Source organism: Chiloscyllium plagiosum, chromosome 14 (genome assembly GCF_004010195.1).
Source record: "Chiloscyllium plagiosum isolate BGI_BamShark_2017 chromosome 14, ASM401019v2, whole genome shotgun sequence".
Taxonomy (NCBI): domain Eukaryota; kingdom Metazoa; phylum Chordata; class Chondrichthyes; order Orectolobiformes; family Hemiscylliidae; genus Chiloscyllium; species Chiloscyllium plagiosum.
In genome coordinates, this window is record NC_057723.1 from 1,397,003 (window position 1) to 1,416,588 (window position 19,586).

Below are 19,586 nucleotides of genomic sequence, written 5' to 3' on the forward strand. Positions count from 1 at the left end.
TTGGAACTGGTCCTCCTGGGAGCAGATGCAGCGGAGGCGAAGGAATTGGAAATATGGGATGGCGTTTTAACAGGGTGCAGGATGGGAGGAGGTGTAGTCTAGGTAGCTGTGGGAGTTGGTCGGTTTATAGTAAATGCCCGTGTTGATTCGGTCGCCCAAGATAGAAATGGAAAGGTCCAGGAAGGGGAGGGAGGAGTCTGAGACGGTCCAGGTGAATTTGACGTTGGGGTGGAAGGTGTTGGTAAAGTGGATGAACTGTTCAACTTCCTCGTGGGAGCACGAGGCAGCGCCGATACAGTCATCGATGTAGCGGAGGAAAAAGTGGGGGGTGATGCCAGTGTAGCTGCGGAAGATGGACTGTTTCACATATCCTACGAAGAGGCAGGCATAGCTGGGGCCCAAGCGGGTGCCCATGGCTACTCCTTTGATACTACACATACACTCATATCTTCCCATACACAACATTGATACTCGTATCAGGGGATATACACATCCATTACATACAGGGAGTTGATGGTGTAGTGGTATTATCACTGGGCTGTTAATCCAGACACCCAGTTAATATTCTAGTGATGTGGGTTCATATGCTGCCATGGTGGAACTTGAATTCAGTAAACTTCTGGAAATAAGAAGCTAATGATTACCATGAAGCTATTACTGATTGTTGTGGTAAAACCCCATCTGGTTCACTAATGCCCTTTAGGAAAGGAAATCTGCCATCATTACCTGCTCTAACTATGAGAGATCCCACAGCAATGTGGTTGAATCTCAACTACTCTCTGAGGGATGTGCAACAAAAGCTGGCGTAGCCAGTGACACCCTTGTCTTGTGAATGAATAATAAAAATATCATCCCACATCTTACATGTTGGCTTATCTGTTCTCATATTCTCCCCTGCTCCCCAACCTTTTGATGAATTCCTGATGAAGGGCTCTGGCCCGAAACGTCGATTTTCCTGCTCCTCGGATGCATTTCCAACACCACTCTAATCTTGACTCTACTTTCCAGCATCTGCAGTCCTCAATTTTCCCCAGCCTTTTGGCAGATCCAAGACCAGTAAACCTTTCTCACCTGTTATAAGCCCTTGCGAAGCTTAAGCATCCTCCCCAAACTGTTTTGACCCTGGATGTTTTGGGGGTAACCTGGGACTCCTGGATCAAAAGTTTACAAACATTAATAAACCGAGCTAAGGATTGAGTTATTTTGGTGGTTGCTTTGAGTTACTGTTTCTTTATTGCTGATTGGATGGTGAGTTTAAATATTATAAAGTCTTTAACACTCCCTGTCCCTGTATGTAAATGGACTTCAAGCAACTTTCCTTTTTATATTGCGTAAGTTTGACAAAGTGTGTATGTTACAAACCTTCCTTAATTTTATGAAATCAGAGGCTCCTTCAAACACTGGTATATTTCCAACTTTTCGATATGGTGTTTTTGTGAACCACATTTTGAAACCTTGGTGCGATAACGATAAAGTACAGTCACAAATCATCACAAAAGTGGGCTGCGATATTGACCCTGCCCTTGTGGGAGCACAGAAAGCCCGAGAGAAATTACAGCAGAGTCCAAAAGTACAATTCATGCATTTTACAAAACCTAATCAATCCTTTTAAAAACATGGGAATTGTGGACTTCTCTCAAGCACTTACAAATATGACTTTTGCATATGAAGTTCATCCAATTACACCATAGCCCTTGTTCAGTTTGAAACATGGAACATAAACTGATTGTATGTGATCAGTTTCACTGTGAGGGAAGTTCCTGTATCAGCTGCACTGTTGGTTACAATACACACAAGATGGCAGGTAATTCAATTTGAGCTGAGTCTGTCACTTACTGGACTGCTTGCCTGGAAAGCATCAAATAGTGCTAAGAAATATTTAGTTCCCTAGGGACTTAGTGAGTGCATGGTTTGTGCAATGTGTTCTTATTTGAATGTTCAGCTGCATTGGAGGTGTTTCAGAGAAGGTTCACTAGATTGATTTCCCCAGGCTGGAACCTGGGGAGACTGCTATTGTCACTAAACTTGTAATTCAGAACATCAGACTGATGTTCTGGGAACTTAGGTATGAATCACACCATGATAAATGATAAAATTTAAATTCAATAAAAATAATGGAACTAACATGTGACCAAGGTAACCACGTCAATTGTTGTTAAAAACCCATTCTGTTTCACTAAAGCCTTTTAGGGAGGAAATCTGCCATTCATAGCTGATCTAGCCTATATGTGAATTCAGACCCACAGCAATGTGATTGAATCTCATCTACCCTCTGAGCTGGTGTAACAAGTCTCTCAGGTGTCTCACCATCATCTTCTCAAGGGGCAACTAGAGACAGGCAATAAATGTCAGCAAAGTCCATGAGCTGACTTTGTACAGTGAATTAAAAAATGCCTCCTCAACATTGTAGAGATGGATATCTGACTGGGTGACCAGTTTGTGGAACAACCACGTTCCGTCCGCAAAAATGACCTTGAGCTTCCAGTTGCCTGTCACTTTAACACACCATTGTGTTCCCTGGCCAATGTCTCTGTCTCAGGTTTGCTGCAGTGCTCCAGTGAAGCTCAGCACAAGCTGAAACACAACACCGAATTTTCCATTGGGTACCCTGAAGCCTTCAGGGCTCAATACTGAGAGTGCCACTAATGACCCCGAACTTATTGCTGTATGAAAATTGGCCACTATAGTATGTTTAGGTGACTAAAAGAGCAGTTCTGAAGAATCATATTGGACTCAAAACATGAACTCTGTTTCTGTCTCTACAGATGCTGCCAGCCCTGCTGAATTTCTCCAGTAATTTTTGTGTTTCAGAGCAGGTCTTTGCACTGAACCTTAGCATCCTTTGTCAGGTGATTTAAATATCTTCATCACTTCTGATCCATGTTGCTTGGATGGTAGAGTGTGGAATTCGCTGTATGCCTTGATGCAACAGAAAAGGTGGACTGTATCTAATATTGCTCAGAGCTATGAGGAGATATTTCGATGGCTTACATTTATTGAGGACTCCAAACGCACAAAGATACTTCACAGGGGTGTATTACACAAAGCCTGTCTCTGCACCTCACAAGCAGGTAACGAGTCAAGTATTTGAAAGCTGAGTGAAAGAATGTCTTCCAGGAGAAATGAGTTGGAAATCATTATGAAAAATGATAATCTTTATCAGTAGGTTTTGCTGTAGCACAATCCAGTTTCTATTCTATGCTTTGATTTTGTTTTTGCAGCCTGTAGACTGATGATGAAGACTAATACAGTATTCAAGGATGTGCAGCCTGAGGCACTACAGAACTGTTGCTATTCAATGCTCTGTCAATCCAAGTATGCATTCCAAGTTTGCTCAAGAAGTAGCTCTTTAATGGAACTGCAGCCCAGTGAACTTGTGCTGTGGGTTAAGATTAATCTTTTAAAGTTTCATTCACACTGGAAATCACAAAAAAACCCCATTAGATCTTCCGATTTGCTTTGGATTATGGTCCTCATACATTCAACTGAAAGCTCTGTGTGTATGTGTGAGAGATTACTGTATGAGCAACAGGTGACCCTGAAATTTTTCACCATTCAGAGAACAGGAAGCATTTGGTTCTTATTGTCTCCAATGAACTAGCCTTGCCTCAGTATTGTCCAGTGAATACAGGGAAGGTTGTCATAAACTCAACCATGATGGGGACTGAAAGTACAGCCGAGCTGAATGCACCAGTATTACTGTTCACTCACAATTACTGGATTTCCACGGCATGTCGGTTCCCACAGTCAATATATTCTGACCTTTACAGAGATATTTTTCTAAAAGGCTGGGTAGCACAGTGGTTGTGTTATTGTTCCAGTCATGTAATTGATTCAGACTAACTGAACATATTCTCAACCCCTAGCAGTTGATGAATTGAATTCAGTTTTGTTTAAAAACACAGAGCTGGTATCAGTTAGAATGACTATGAAGCTGCTGGATTTCATAAAATTCAGATGGGAGTCTCACAGACAAGAGCAGCAAGTTTACTTCCTGAATAAATATTAGTAACACACTCATTAATGTAAAACGTACCTTTTTTATATTCATTCACGGGATGAGGGTGTCACTGGCTTGGCAGCATTTATTGCCTATCCCTAATTGCCTAGAGGGCAAGTGAGAGTCAACCACATTGTTGTGGGTTTGGAGTCACATGTAGATCAGACCAAATGAGGACAGCAGGATTCCATTCCTAAAGGACTTTAATGAATCAGATGTGTTTTTCCAACTTTCAATAATACATTCACAGCCATCACTCGACTCTTAATTCCAGATTTTTATTTATTAAATTCAAATTCCACCACCTGCCATGGCAGGACTAGAGCCCAGGTCCCCAGAATATTGCTGGTTCTCTGAATTAACAGTCCAGCAATTACACCACTAGGGCCATCATCACCCCTGTCATCAACCTGTACCAGAGACAATCCCTTCGATCAGAGGCCACTCAGGTACTTTGATGCTCATTGTTGGACCTCTGGGCCTATCAGGTGCCTCACCATTGAATCCCTGCTCTGTTTGAAGCTGTCAGCCAATCAGAAGCAGATAACTCTTGCGAGGTGTACAGAATGGAAACAGACCCTTCGGTCCAACTCATCCGGGAGAGTGTTGGACCGATCCAGGCTGAGCAGCTATAATAGGCTACACTGGTGAGTGGTTAGCTGCTAGGTTGGTGGGGAGTGGGGTGAGGGGTGCATGGTGGGTGCAGGCTGTGAGGAGAAGGGAGATCTACGGACTCAGGGGCAAAGGGTTCAGGGGATTTTAGTGCTCACCTATTGCCCCAACATCCGTGTCCATTCCAAATGCAGACTGGGTCAGATGGAGACCTTCTCTCAGCCCTACAAGCAGGCCATCCTGGTTCCCCTATGAGGAAAGCAGCTGTTTCTCTCACCTGCTCCACAGGCAGCTCATTGCAGCAATGCTATGTTCAGGTCCTCAAGTACCCATTCGTTGACCTTACTTAAGGGCCTTAATTGGTCAGGAAACTTGCACATGGACCTTCCCGCCTAGAACTCATCAACAGAGAAACTAGGAGCAGGAGTAGACCATTCAGCTTTTCCAACCTGCTCCAACATGCCATAGAATCATGGCTTATCTCCAACTCAGTCCCCTGTTCCTGCTTTTTCCTCATACTGATTTATTCCCTTAGCCTTAACAGCTATATTTATCACTTTCTTGAAAACACTCAATGTTTTGGCCTCAACCGCTTTCTGTGATAGAGGCTTACCATTCTCTGGGTGAAGAAATTTCTCCTCATCCCAATCCCAAATTGTCTACTTAGTGTCCTTAGATTATGACCCCTTGATTCTGGACTGTCCAGCCATCAGGAACATCCTTGCAACATTTACCTTGTTCAAATTTTTAATAAAAGTTTGGAGGTGACATTTTGAGGTGGTGCTGATAAATATTGACGTAGTAAAACCTTCAGTAAAGTTAATCACACGCAGCATAGGCAACCTTCCACCCAGTAGCAACAGTTTCTGTGTGATCGTAATGAAAAGCATTTTCATGATGTTTTGAGAAATGTGGTCAGGCGATATCTAAATGTAGACTTTAGAAAGAAGGCTTCTGTGTTGCAGTTAAAAGAAAGGACATCCTCTTTGGTGACTTATGTAGATGTTGGACCATCCATTACTTGTTGGACCAAACTCTGTGGCAGAAATAAGAACCTTTTCATTTAAGTAATAAAATCAATCTCCTGTAGCCGTGTTCTAGCCAAGGAAACACTGCTCAGAAAAGCTGAAGAGAACAGTGTTCACCAGCATTACAATGTTCAGTAGCAGCATTTACTTAAGCACACTGCAGTAATCCGCTACAATTTCACTGCTGTGATCCTATATATAGGCTGATAATCATTCAGCTACAATTAATCAGAGTGTGAAATGCCATTTATTTTCTTACTGCTTTAGTTCGTCTACCTCTTAGAAGAGCACATAGTTATTAGGAATTCCCAGCACTTACTCCTTCACCAATGTTTTGTTTTTGAAAGAAGGTGGACTACACTTAAATATATATTTTTAAACATTTCTTTTTATTTACAAATGTTCCATTATTTCAAAACTCTTCTATACTCCCAGGAGTTCCTGGACGCAGACGGAGAGGTCACGAGGTCTCCAGGGAGCAGTGGAGCCTGTCAGGATATGAGATTATTGTATACGCTTTAAATCTCTTTTAGTTCCAGTTTTTCTAAAGTTCCTGGATGCAATCGAAGAGGTCAAGAGGTCACATACTTAGGTGGTTACTTTACCTGAAACACTACTAGGGTAGAGTCTCCCACCCATTGAGAAGAGGAGCAGAGCAGTAGTCGTTGCGGACTCCATAGTTCGGGGGACAGACAGGATGTTTTGTGGGAATGAGAGAGACTCACGATTGATGTGTTGCCTCCCAGGTGCCAGGGTTCGTGATGCCTCTGATCTTGTTTTCGGGATCCTTGAGGGGGAGGGGGAGCCGCTCCAAGTTGTGGTCCACATAGACACCAACAACATTGGTAGGAAGAGAGATGGGGACTGAAGGTAGAAATTCAGGGAGCTAGCATGGAAGCTTAGAGCTAGAACAGGTAGAGTTGTTATCCCTGGTTTGTTGTCCGTGCCACATGCCGTGAAGTGAGGAACAGGGAAAGAGTGGAGCTGAATGCATGGCTGCAGGGATAGTGCAGGAGGGAGGGGTCTGGGTTCTTGGATAATTGGAGCTCTTTCTGGGGAAGGTGGGATCTCTACAAACCTGATGGTCTTTAGCTGAACCAGAGGGGTACCAATATCCTAGGGAGGGAATTTGCTGATGCTCTCCAGGAGCATTTAAACTAATGCAGCAAGGGGTTGGGAACCTGAATTGTAGTTCCAATGTACCAGAGGTTGAGGGTAGTGAGGTCAGGGATAGGGTTACAAGGTCACGAGAGAGCACCGGCAAACAAGATGTTGGTTTGAAATGTGTGTACTTCAATGCCAGGAGCATCTGGAATGAGGTGGGTGAACTTGCAGCTTGGGTTGGTACCTGGGATTTCGATGTTAAGGCCATTTCAGAGACATGGCTAGAGGAGGGACAGGAATGGTTATTGCAGATTCCAGGATTTAGATGTTTTAGTAAGAACAGAGAAGATGGCAAAAGCGGAGAGTGTGGCATTGTTAATCAAGGGTAGTATTGCAGCAGCTGAGAGAGTGTTTGAGGACTCATCCACTGAGGTAGTTTGAGCTGAGGTTAGAAACAGGAAAGGAGAGGTCACTCTGTTGGGAGTTTTCTATCAGTCTCCGAATTGTTCCAGGGATGTAGAGGAAAGGACAGCAAAAATGATTCTCGATAGGAGCGAGAATAACAGAGTAGTTGTTATGGGGGACTTTAATTTCCCCAATATTGATTAGGAATACTATAGTTCAAGTAGTTTAGATGGGTCAGTTTTTGTTCAATGTGTGCAGGAGGGTTTTCTGACACAGTATATAGACAGGCCAACAAGGGGCAAGGCCACATTGGATTTGGTATTGGGATTTGGACCCTGGCCAGGTGTTAGATTTGGAGGTAGGTGAGCATTTTGGTGATAGTGACCATAATTTGGTTATGTTTACAATAGCAATGGGCAAGGATAGGTATATACCGCAGGGAAAGAGGCATAACTGGGGGATCCTGGATACATGAACACCAACTAGCGACAAAACAACATGATCCTCTCTCACTAGTATCCTTACATACAGATAAGGAAGGACACCACTTCGACTGGGACAACATATCCATCTTCAGACAAGCCAAACAGAGATATGCATGAAAATTGCTAGAAACATGGCATTCTAACCAGAACTCTATCAACAAACACATCGAGTTAGACCCCATCTTCCACCCCCTGAGAAAAATAACAGGAAATGACATCACCACAGGAAATGACATCACCACCCCAAATAAACCCAAACATATAAATAGAAAGCAGGAATCGTCAGCAGTGGTTTGCCCTGAGGCCCACTGAAGATGTTACCTAGTAGGGTGATGAAACATCTGGAAATGAACTTTCCAGCTCAGCGAGCAAACCTACATCCAGAACCTCAGCCTGAGCTACAAATCTTCTCAAAACTCGCTAATATTTCTGAGTTTTGGAGGGATTGTAGGGTTGTATTTAGAAGATGGATTAATCATTGCCATTTCAACCACATGTGAAAAAGGGATGCATTTGACACAGAACTGGATGAGTAGAGGAAGCTCCTGGCCACAAGTTCAAACAAGAAGAGGTGGATCTCCTGGACAAGAGGAAAGGCGATACTATTGGTGCAAGGTTTGAGAAGCAAACCACGTTGACTTCAGAAGATTTGCACAAAAAGTAATGGCCGACAAAAGAAAAGCGTTTGTTGTACAGGGAATGTTTTGGATCTGGAATGTGTGGGACACAGGCTGATTTAACCATGACTTTAAATGGGAATTGAGTCAATATTTGAAGACGGTGAGAATGAAGGGTTGCGATTGAAAGGCGGGTAGGCAGGTTATCACTGAGAGAATTGCATTTTCACAGAGGCAGCAGCAGCGCAATGGACAAATGGCCTTATTCTTCATTGTCAGCAATCGCTGAATCGATGTAGTAAGGAACGTGGCTTAGAGATGGTGTGGCCTGAATGAGAACAGGGCAGAGTTAAAGATCAGCAAGACATTGAGGAGAACTAACTGGTCAGGTTGTGCGATGGGGGTGAGGAGGGGGGTGCAGATGTGTCAGGGGTAAAAAGGATAGCATTTCGAATCATTTGTAAATCTTTTCTGTTGAGAGGACACAATGTCCAAGGAGAATGAGTTTTATGTTATTCTGCAAACTTCTGACACAGGTACAAAATATCTGCAACCAATTGAGTCAGTACATGATTTATAAGCTGTTGGTAAATAGCAGGATATGACAGAGAGAAATGTGTCAACAATTAAAATATTGATCAGCCTGCCAATACTTTGTTATGATATACTACTTTCAATGGAGTCATTCAGCACTGACAAACCCATCAGCTACAATATGTCGGATAGCTGGAAGCTTGTTACAAGCAGTTGATGAAACTCAGAAACAGATAACATGATGAACCAAGGGTCTTTGTGATGAGCTCAGTTCCCACCTTCTGGTTCTTGCTGCTGTGGTTCTGTTAGAGAAATTTACTCTTCGAGACCACCTCTGAGTTATTATAGCATCTTTTGCACAGAAAAATATCCCAGGGCTCCTCACAAAGGAATGAGGAGAAAAAAAAAAAATCAATGTCCATCAAGGGAAATGGATTACCTTTGAAGTATTCTGTTGGTAACTTCTCCAATTCATTTCACGTTAGAAAGCACCATGACCAGCAAAAATCAGATGAATTTTTGCAAAAAGAAAGCAGCAAATAGATATCAACCAAAAGGCACAAAGCAGAGATACCTGGAGGTTGATGGATATAATTCATTGCAGGTGGCAGAAAAGGTTGATGAGGCTGTGAAAGTGCCTCAGAGACCGTGCTGGTTTTAAATAGAGGGAGAGAGGGCGGAACAGTGAAAAACATGCTCAAATTTTAAACACAACTGTTTATGAACAAGCTGGACTATTGTGACTAATTCTGGTCATGGTGCTTTCAAAAAATTACCAATTCATCAGAATGTAGTTGCAATTCCAACCATGAAACTGACTCTGACCCACACAGTCTCTGGTCTGTCAGTGAAAAATGACAGGTTCAATGAATAAAGTCCAGCATTAGGAGATGGAGATGAGCAGGATTACAATGCCTAACGAAAAAGCATTTTGCTGAGGAATGACGACACCCATTTAGGTATATTTTGTATGTCATTTGTATTACCCATGTGCTGTATTTGCAAGGTAAGTACAGTGGCTGCAAGAGCAGATTCAGAGGTGAGGAATCCTGCACTGAATTCGCGTCCTGACTCCCTAAAGCCTGTCTACCATCTGCAAGGCACAAATCAAGAGTGTGGTGGAATATTTCCAACTTGCCCGGATGGGTACAGCTCCAATAACACTCAAGAAGCTCAACACCATCCAGGACAAAGTAGCTCACTTGATTGACACTACATCCACAAGTGTCCACTCCCTCCACCTCCAACACTCAATATTAGCATCTACAAGGTACAGGGCAGAAATTCACCAAAAATCCTCAGACAAATGAAATTACCATCTAGAAGAACAAGGGCAGTCAATACATAGGAATACCAAATACCCCTCCAAGCTACTCACTATTCTGACTTGGAAATATATCACCATTCCTTCACTGTCACTGTGTCAAAATCCTGGAATTTCCTCCTTAATGACATTGTGAGTTACCTGTAGCATACAGACTTCAGTGATTCAAGAACACAGCTCACCACCACCTTCTCAAGGGCAACTGGGGCAGCATTTGTGTCCCGTCCCTAGTTGCTCCTTGCGAAGATGGTGGTGAGCTGCCTTCTTGAATCACTGAGGTCTGTGTGCTGTAGGTAGACCCACAATGCTATTAAGGAGGGAATTCCAGGATTTTGACCCAGCAACTGTATAAGAACTTGCAGGTGTTGGTGTTCCCATTTATCTGCTGCCCTAGTCTTTCAAGAGAGAAATGGTTGTGGGTTTGGAAGAGGCTGTCTGAGGAGCCTTGATACTCTTGATTTGAGCCTTGTAGATGGTGGACAGGCTTTAGGGAGTCATAAAGAGAGTTTCTCATTGCAGTAATACTAGCCTCTGACCTGCTCTTGTAACCACTGTGTTTCTGTGGTGAGTCCAGTTGAATTTCTGGTCAATTGTAACCGCAGGATGTTGATACGAGGGTATTCAGTCATGGTAACATTATTGAATGTCAAGAGGGTAGTGATGAGATTTTCAATTATTGAAGATAATCATTGCCTGACATTTGTGTGGCATGAATATTGCCACTTGCCCCATGTCAGCCCAAGCCTGAATATTGTCCAGATCAGTTGCATTTGAACATGCAATCATCGGCAAACATCCCCACTTCTGGCCTTATGATGGAGGGAAGGTCATTGATGAAGCAGCTGAAGATAGTTGGATTCGGCCACTTTCCTGAGAAACTCCTGCAGAGATGTTCTGCAGCTGAGATGACTGACTTCCAACAACTAGACCATTTTCCTGTCTGCCAAGTCTGACTCCAAGCCTATGGAGAGTTTGCCTCTGACATCCATTGATTCCAGTTTTGCTAAGGCTCCTTGATGCCACATTCAGTTAAATATAGCTTTGGTGTCAAGGGCTGTCACTCTCACCTCATCTCTTTTGTCTATGTTTGAACCAAGGTTGTAATGATTTCTCCAAATACTAAAACAGCTAACCTTGGCCATATCACATTGATATTTGCTTGCCATGTGCAAACTGGCTCAAGCATTTCTTACAATCAAAAACTCAAATTATTGGAGGAACTCAACAGGTCTGGAAGCATCTGTGAAGAGAGAAACAGAGTTAGCATTACGATTCCTGGGACCCTTCCTCAGGTCTTACATTGATTTCTTTGCAAAGATACTTCATTGGCTGTGGTACATTTGTGATGTCTTCTGATCCTGAATGGATTCAGAATTGGTTTGCCATAGAAGGCAGAGGGTAGTGGTGGAAGGGTGTTTTTTCAGGCCGTGACAGGTGATGTTCCACAGGAATTCATACTGGAACCTCTGGTGTTTGTGATATATACAAATAACTTGGATGAAAACGTAGATGGTTGGGTTACTAAGTTTGCAGACAACACAGTGAAGTTGTGGATAGTGTAGAAGATTGTCAAATGATACAGCGGGGTATAGATCAGTTGCTGATATGGGCAGAGAAATGGCAGATGGAGTTTAATCTGGGTAAGTGTGAGGTGCTGCACTTTGGGAGATCAAATGTTAAGGAAAAGTATACAGTTAATGGCAAGACCCTGAAATGCATTGATGTACAAAGGGATCTTGGGTTTAAAGTCCATAGCTCCCTGAAAGTGGCCATGCAAGTAGAGAGGGTGGCAAAGAAAACGTGAGGCATGCTTGCCTTTATTGGTCAAGGAATTGAGTACAAGAGTCGGGATGTCTTGTTGGAGCTTTATAAAATTTTCGTTAGACCCCACAACAGTATTGCATTCAATTCTGGTTACCACATTTCAGGAAGGATGTGGAGGATTTGGAAAGGGTGCAGAAGAGTTTTACCAGGGTGCTGCCTGGATTAGAGGGTATGAGCTATAAGGAGAGGCTGGATGAACTACAAACTAGGCTTATTTTCTCTTGAGCAACGAAGGCTGAGGGGAGACTTGAGAGATGTTTATAGAATTGTGAGAGCGATAGATAGGGTAGACAGTCAGAATCTTTTTTCAAGAGTTGAAATGTCTAAACTAGGGGGCACACATTTAAGGTTGGGGGGAAAGTTCAAAGGAGATGTGAGGGGCAAGGTGTTACATAGAGAGTGGTAGGAGCCTGGAACGCACTCCCAGGGGTGGTGGTGGAGACAGATACAACAGGGGAATTTAAGGGAATTTTAGATAGGCACATTAATACGCAATGAATGGAGGGATATGGACCAAGGTCAGGCAGAAGGGATTAGTTGAATTCGACATCATGTTGTGGGCTGAAGGGCCTGTTCCTGGCCTGTGCAGTTCTATGGTCTTGGAATTGTGCCATATAAAGGCACATACTTTCTCTGATTCAGGTAATTTTCCAGGGTCGGCTTATAAGTCACTGCATTTAAGTCAATTTTATATCTCCTTTTCATAACATTTGAATTTGACCCCCTATCTACTTCATTATCACACCACCATTCCAACACTAAAAAATTCAAATACTGGATGGATAGAAACTAAGAGAAGGATATGTGCAATGTGTCCAGGATCTTCTAATCCACCAGTCGATGGAAATAAACATTGCAGAGGTAACAGAGGGAAGAGGCCTTCATGGTGAGAACGTTCAAGTACAGGATCAGGGATGTCTTGCTGCAATTATAGAAGGCTTTGGTGAGGTGAAGAAGGACATCCTAGCTGTGGTGAGAGTGCACCAAAGGCTTTTCAGACTGTTTCCTGGGATGGCAGGACTGATAGATGAAAAGAGACTGGATCGCTTAGGGTTATAGCTACTGGAGTTTGGAAATATAAGTGAGGGGGGGGTGGTCTCATCGAAACTCATAAGATTTTAATAGGACAAGACAGGGTAAACACAGGAAGGATGTTCCTGATGAATGAGTATTGCAGATCCTGGGGGTCACTGTCTAAAGATACAGGGCAGGCCATTTAGGACTGAGATGAGGAGAAATTTAATCATCCTGAGAGTGGTGGGCCTATGGAATTCTCCGCCACAAGGTAGTGGTTCAGGCCAAAACATTGAATGTTTTCAGGAAGGAGTTAGATAAAGTTCTTTGAGCTAAAGGGATCAAGAAAAGAGGGGGAAAGCAGGAACAGAGTACTGTGTTGGATGATCAGCCACCAATATGTTGCGTAGTGAAGCAGGCTTGAAGCTCGGAATAGCCAGCTACTGCTCCTATTTTCCATGTTATTTCTATATAAATGAGTATAAATGCAGCTTGTTAAAGTCGCTGCATAAGCCATTATTGCACCATCACCAGCAGAGTCTGTGGTGCTGTAATGGTACAGTTGGATTGGCTGAGGGGATAGTGGGGGCAGTGACTCTGGTTTTTGCCAGCAGGCAGTGAATTTAAAACGCTGAATATCTGCGTCACACTTGGGACTGCTGATATTTATGTAACAGTCAGTGGGCTGGTGATGAGGTTCTTTTCTGTGGGTTTCAGTAGATCCTTTGAGTGTTGTTTCCTGTTCACAGTTTACAGTGCCAACACTGAAAGATCAGAGGGGATTTAAAATAGCTCTTTGTCTCACAGAAGTGAGGATGAGCGTGCTCAGTTTCACTGAAGTGATAATGAATCCAAAATTACTTTGTACTTCTGAGACATGAGTTTAAATCAAGGCCAATTTCCAACATTAGCTGTAAAGGTAGACAAAATAAGTTGTGAGGAGTTTCAACCCAATTATAATTGTAAAGGAAACATTCCCTCTCTGATATCATGATACATTTATCCATCACTTCCATCAAGGAGAGGCAACAGCCTTGTGATATTATTGCTGCATTATTAATTCAGAGACCCAGGTAATGTTCTGAGGAACTACCACGGCAGATGGTAGAATTTGAATTCAATAAAGAATGTGGAATTAAGAGTCTAATGATGACCATGAATCCATTGTCGATGGTTCACTAATGTCCTTTAGTTGCATGATCCCACTTGTGAACACAAGAGGTCCAACAGAGACTCCGAGCTCCTCACCACCCATAAGGTTTTTTTTAATCTCAAAAGGTCATTAGTCTGCAATTCTCTTGCTCAGATTCAATGGAGACTGGGTCATTGAATTTATTCAATGCAATGTTGGGTAGATTTCTGATCTGTAAGGGAGCTAAGGGTCAAAAGAAACAAACAGGAAATGGAGTTGAGAGTACAATAAGATCAATTCTGATCCTACTGAATGGTAAGGAGGCTTGAGGGGCTGAATGGACAGCTCCTGTCCCTAATTTGTGCGATCCAGTGATTATGTTAATTCAGCAGAAGTCTCTGTGTTTCGATTCAAGATGTATTCACTGCTCAGGATGTGGTCTGTTCTGCACTGGGGCGACTAAACAGAGATTTGTTATTCTGAGGAAGGGCCACTGGACCCGAAACTGGACTCTCCATCTCCACAGATGTTGCCAGACCTGCTGAGTTTCTCTAGCATTTTCCGTTTTGGTTACAGACTGGTTGTGCGGAACTCCATTCAAATTGCCAGTTCCAACATTCCCCAGGAAGTTATTCTCTTTGAATGAGACAGGAAGGAATCATTCAGATGGCAAGTGTCATCAAACAAAATGTTCTCCTCTTCAAGTGCAATTGCAATGAGAAAGCTAAATCCTAAAGAACTGACTGCAGTAAACTATATTTCCATCTTCCATGTTGTCATTGCTTTCCAGTCCTGAGGGACACTGCCTTTCTCCAGATGCAGACTTGGTGCAGATAAAGCAGTGCAGGAAGAGTAGGGACTTAGGGATACACCCTTTCACAGTGTGATAACCCCACCTCCTTTCCCATTGTGGGTGTGGCTTGTGATGGACACCTTGGCCAGGCCCAAGTCCAGAGTAGGTGGCATGTTGTATGGCATGCCCTCTCCTCCCTGCCATCCTGATCCACATGCCTGTACTGGATGGTCATAGGCAAGGATGGCACTGAAATATAGCTGTCTCTTCAAACATTGAAAGTTTGGGGTGGGTGGTATGGGTGAAGGGAGCTGTGCGTGAAATCACTCTATACTCTATGACCATGATATTTTTATGTATATGTATGTATGTGTGCATGTGTATGCAGTTACAGAATTTACAAGCAAGTCAAGGATTCAGGATCATATTCCCTTTGAAGAAATACTTCTCTGCAACAATCCAAGATTTTTTTTTTGTCTCCACCTCAGTGGATTATTTTTGCAGAGGTGCAGTTTCCTCAGGCTTCAGTGTTTACTGTGGGGAAGGACATGGAAGATTGAGAATTTGGGGAAAAAGATGATGAAATCTTGAAAATTGTCCATGTTACAGAGGAGGAGGTGCTGGAAGTCTAAAAATGCATAAAAGTGGATAGATCTCCAGGTGTACTCTAGAACTCTCTGGGAAGCTAGGGAAGTGATTGTTGTGCACCTTGCTGAGTTACTTGTATCATCAATAGTCACAGGTGAGGTGCCAGAAGACTGGAAGTTGGCTAATATGGTGCCACTGTTTAAGAAGGGTGGTAAGGAAAAGCCAGGGAACTATAGAGTGATGAGCCTGACATTTGCAGATGACACTAAAGTCGATAGATTTTGGATAGTGAGAAGGATGTTGTAGGTTACAGAGAGACATAGATAAGCTGCAGAGCTGGGCTGAGAAGTGGCAAATGGAGTTTAATGCAGAAAAGTGTGAGGTGATTCTCTTTGGAAAGAGTAGTGGGAATGCAGAGTACTGGGCTAATTATAAGATTCTTGGTAGTGTAGACGAGCAGAGAGAGCTCGGTGTCCAGGTACATAGATCCCTGAAAGTTGCAACCCAGGTTGGTAAGGATGTTAAGAAGGCATATGCTGTATTAGCTCTTATTGGTAGAGGGACTGAGTTTCGGAACCATGTTGTCATGCTGCAGCTGTATAAAACTCTGGTGCAGTCGCACTTGGAGTATTGCGTACAGTCCTGGTCAGCGCATTATAGGAAGGATGTGGAAGCTTTGGAAAGGGTGCAGAGGGGATTTACCAGAATGTTTCCTGGCAGGAAAGGAAGGTCTCACAAGGAAAGGCTGAGGGACTTGAGGCTGTTTTCGTTAGACAGAAGGTTAAGAGGTGACTTAATTGAGACATATAAGATAATTAGAGGGTTAGACAGGGTGGACAGTGAGCACCTTTTTCCTTGGAAGACGTGGCTAACAGGAGGGGACATAGCTTTAAATTGAGAGGCGTTAGATATAGGAAATGTGTCAGAGGTAGTTTCTTTACTCAGAGAGTAGTAGGGGCATGGAACTCACTGCTTGCAACAGTAGTAGACTCACCAACTTTAAGGGCATTTCAATGGTCACTAGATAAACATATGGATGATAATGGAATAGTGTAGGTTAGATGGCTTCAAATTGGTTTCACAGGTCAGTGCAACCTCGAGGGCTGAAGTGTCTGTACTGCGCTGTAATGTTCTATGTTCTATGTTCTAAGTTGTTGGAGGGAATCCTGAAATAATGAAGAGGATGGATGAGGGCAGAGCGGTGAAGGTAATTTATATGGATTTAACTAATCTGTTCAACAAGGTTCCCTATGGCAGACTGGTTAGCAAGGTTAGATCTCATGGAATACAGGGGAACTAGCCATTTGGATACAGAACTGGCTTGAAGGTAGAAGACAGAAGGTGGTGGTGGAGGATTGCTTTACAAACTGTAAGCCTGTGACCAGTGGAGCGCTACAGGCTAAGTGATGGGTCCACTACTTTTCATCATCGGTGTAAATGATTTGGATGTCAGCATAGAAGGTACAGTTAGTAAGTTTGCAGATGACACCAAAGTTGGAGGTGTAGTGGACAGAGAAGAAGGTTACCTTAGATGGGCCGATGGACCAAGGAGTGGTAGATGGAGTTTAATTTACATAAATGTGAGGTGCTGCATGTTGGAAAGGCAAATCAGGGTAGGACATATACACATAATGGTAAGGTCCTGATCTCCAGCGTCTGCAGTCCTCACTTTCTCCAACAGGAGTTGTTATGGCTTTGTGGGACATTGATTCTTTTGGAGCACTGTGTGCAATTCTGGTCTCTCTCCTATCGGAAGGATGTTGTGAAACTTGAAAGAATTCAGATAAGATTTACAAGGATGTTGCCAGGGTTAGAGAATTTGAGCTATAAGAAGAGGCTGGTGCTATTTTCGCTGGAGTGTCAGGCACCCTAGGCAGGAATAGAACCCAGGTGTGTGGTGCTGTGAGGCAGCAGTGCTGCTAACCACTGAGCCACTGTGCTGTGACCCAATCCTGGACACTCACCATTACTAACATGGAGGTGTTTTGTTTCTGGCTCTTTGCGCAGAATTATCCAACAACAGACAACATCCTCAGCAGGAGTGAGTTAGAAAGAAATGTGGGAGAAAGTGAGGTCTGCAGATGCTGGAGATCAGAGCTGAAAATGTGTTGCTGGAAAAGCGCAGCAGGTCAGGCAGCATCCAAGGAGCAGGAGAATCGACGTTTCGGGCATGAGCCCTTCTTCAGGAAGATTCCTGAAGAAGGGCTCATGCCCGAAACGTCAATTCTCCTGCTCCTTAGAAAGAAATGTGCCCAATATGTCTGATTCTAAAAGTTGTCATCAGAAATTGGACAAATATGTTCCCAACATCTCATCTCTGAAAACAAATTTTCATATCTGCATGAGGAGATCATCACCATTATGATACTTTAGATAGAAACACTTGGGTCTCCAACCCAGTGCTCAATACAGACCTTGATTACCACTTTACAGTGCACACTCTCCAATACTGTGCAAGTGCCATCAAACAAAAATGGCAGGAGCATCAAATGGAGATGCCAATGAGGATGAGATACTTGAGAAGTTGAAACTGTTTTCCATGGAACAAAAGTTTAATAGCAGTTTTAAAATAATGAGCAATTTTGAGAAGATAAATAAGGAGGAACAATTTCCAGAAGGAGAGCAATTATTCAGCAGACATTGGTCACAGGTAATTGTCAAATGATAAAAATATAACATTCGGAATTATTTTTTACTTGGTGATCTGGAATTCAGTGGCCCAACGTAGACCCAAGGGTAAATTCCAGAAAGCAATTGGATAAATGTATTATGAGAAACAAGTTGCAGGGCTATGAGGAAAGAGTCAGGGTGTGGGAATAATGAGTCACAGCAGGTAAAGGTTTCCACTACACTGTGTCAATCTATGATTCAAGGTTTCTGGGAGTTTGCCAGAATACTGAATTTACCGATGTCGCAACTGTAACTCCAAAGCAATTCATCATTTGCAAAATGCTTTATAACCACTCCAGATGTTATGGTAAAAATCATTGCATTTGTTCAACACAGGCTATGAATCAGAGACATTCAGATTTTGTCACTCAGAGCTGAGCGTCTTGGTGTTCTGTAGCAGTAAAGTGCAATTAACTCAGGAAAACAGAGAATTGTGTCTAATTAGCAGAATCACAAGATCATACAAATTAGGAACAGAAATAGTCCATTCAGTCCCTTAAGCCTGCCTTGCCATTCAATAGGATCAGAGCTGATCTAATTGCGCTCTCAACTCCATGATCGTCTTTGCTTCGTATAATCCATAGCACCCTTGTAGATTAAACATCCACCCTACCCTGCATTGTTTATGCTCAGTGACCCAGTCTTCATCAAATCTGAGGTAGAGAAATGCACAGACCTTTGAGAGACAATAATATACATTTCCGTTGTAAGTCGGAGACTCCTAATTGTTAAACCTTTGCTCCTGGTTATAATCTTTCCTACAGGGGAAACATCCTTCCAGCAGTTCAATTACCTCTTTAATTGTATGTCCCAACCTCTCATTCTGCTAAACCTCAATGAATATAGTCTCAACCTGCTGATAAAGTAACTCCTTCATTTCAGCAGTACGCTGAGTGAACCTTCTCTGAAATGCTCAAATTGATTATATCCTTTCTTAAGCCAGTAGTCTAAAATGCTGCAGTTGTGGTCTGACAAAGGGAGTTCCACACGGAAGCTGAGGGATAGGGAAAGCAGATGGGTCAGTGGTATGACTTGGATATGTAGCATGAGTGGGCTAATGCATGGCGGTTGCAGTACAATGGGGATAAATATGAGGTTGCCCACTTTGGAGGCAAGAACAAGATGGCAAATTATTTTATTCATTTACATGATGAGGGCATCGCTGGTTCAGCAGCATTTATTGCCCAACCCTAACATACCATTTTGGATACTGTTGGGGGAGATGGCTCACCAGGGGAGGGTAGCAATTGTCAAGATCATGGCACCGTGGCGGGCACTGCTATTCAGAAGGGCGGGAAAAAGACTCGTAGGGCCATAGTCCAAACCAGAGGACACAGCTTAAAAATACGGGAGTAGACCATTTAGGACAGAGATGAGGAGATGAGGAGAAATTTCTTTACCCAGAGAGTGGTGGCTGTGTGGAATGCTCTGCCCCAGAGGGCAGTGGAGACCCAGT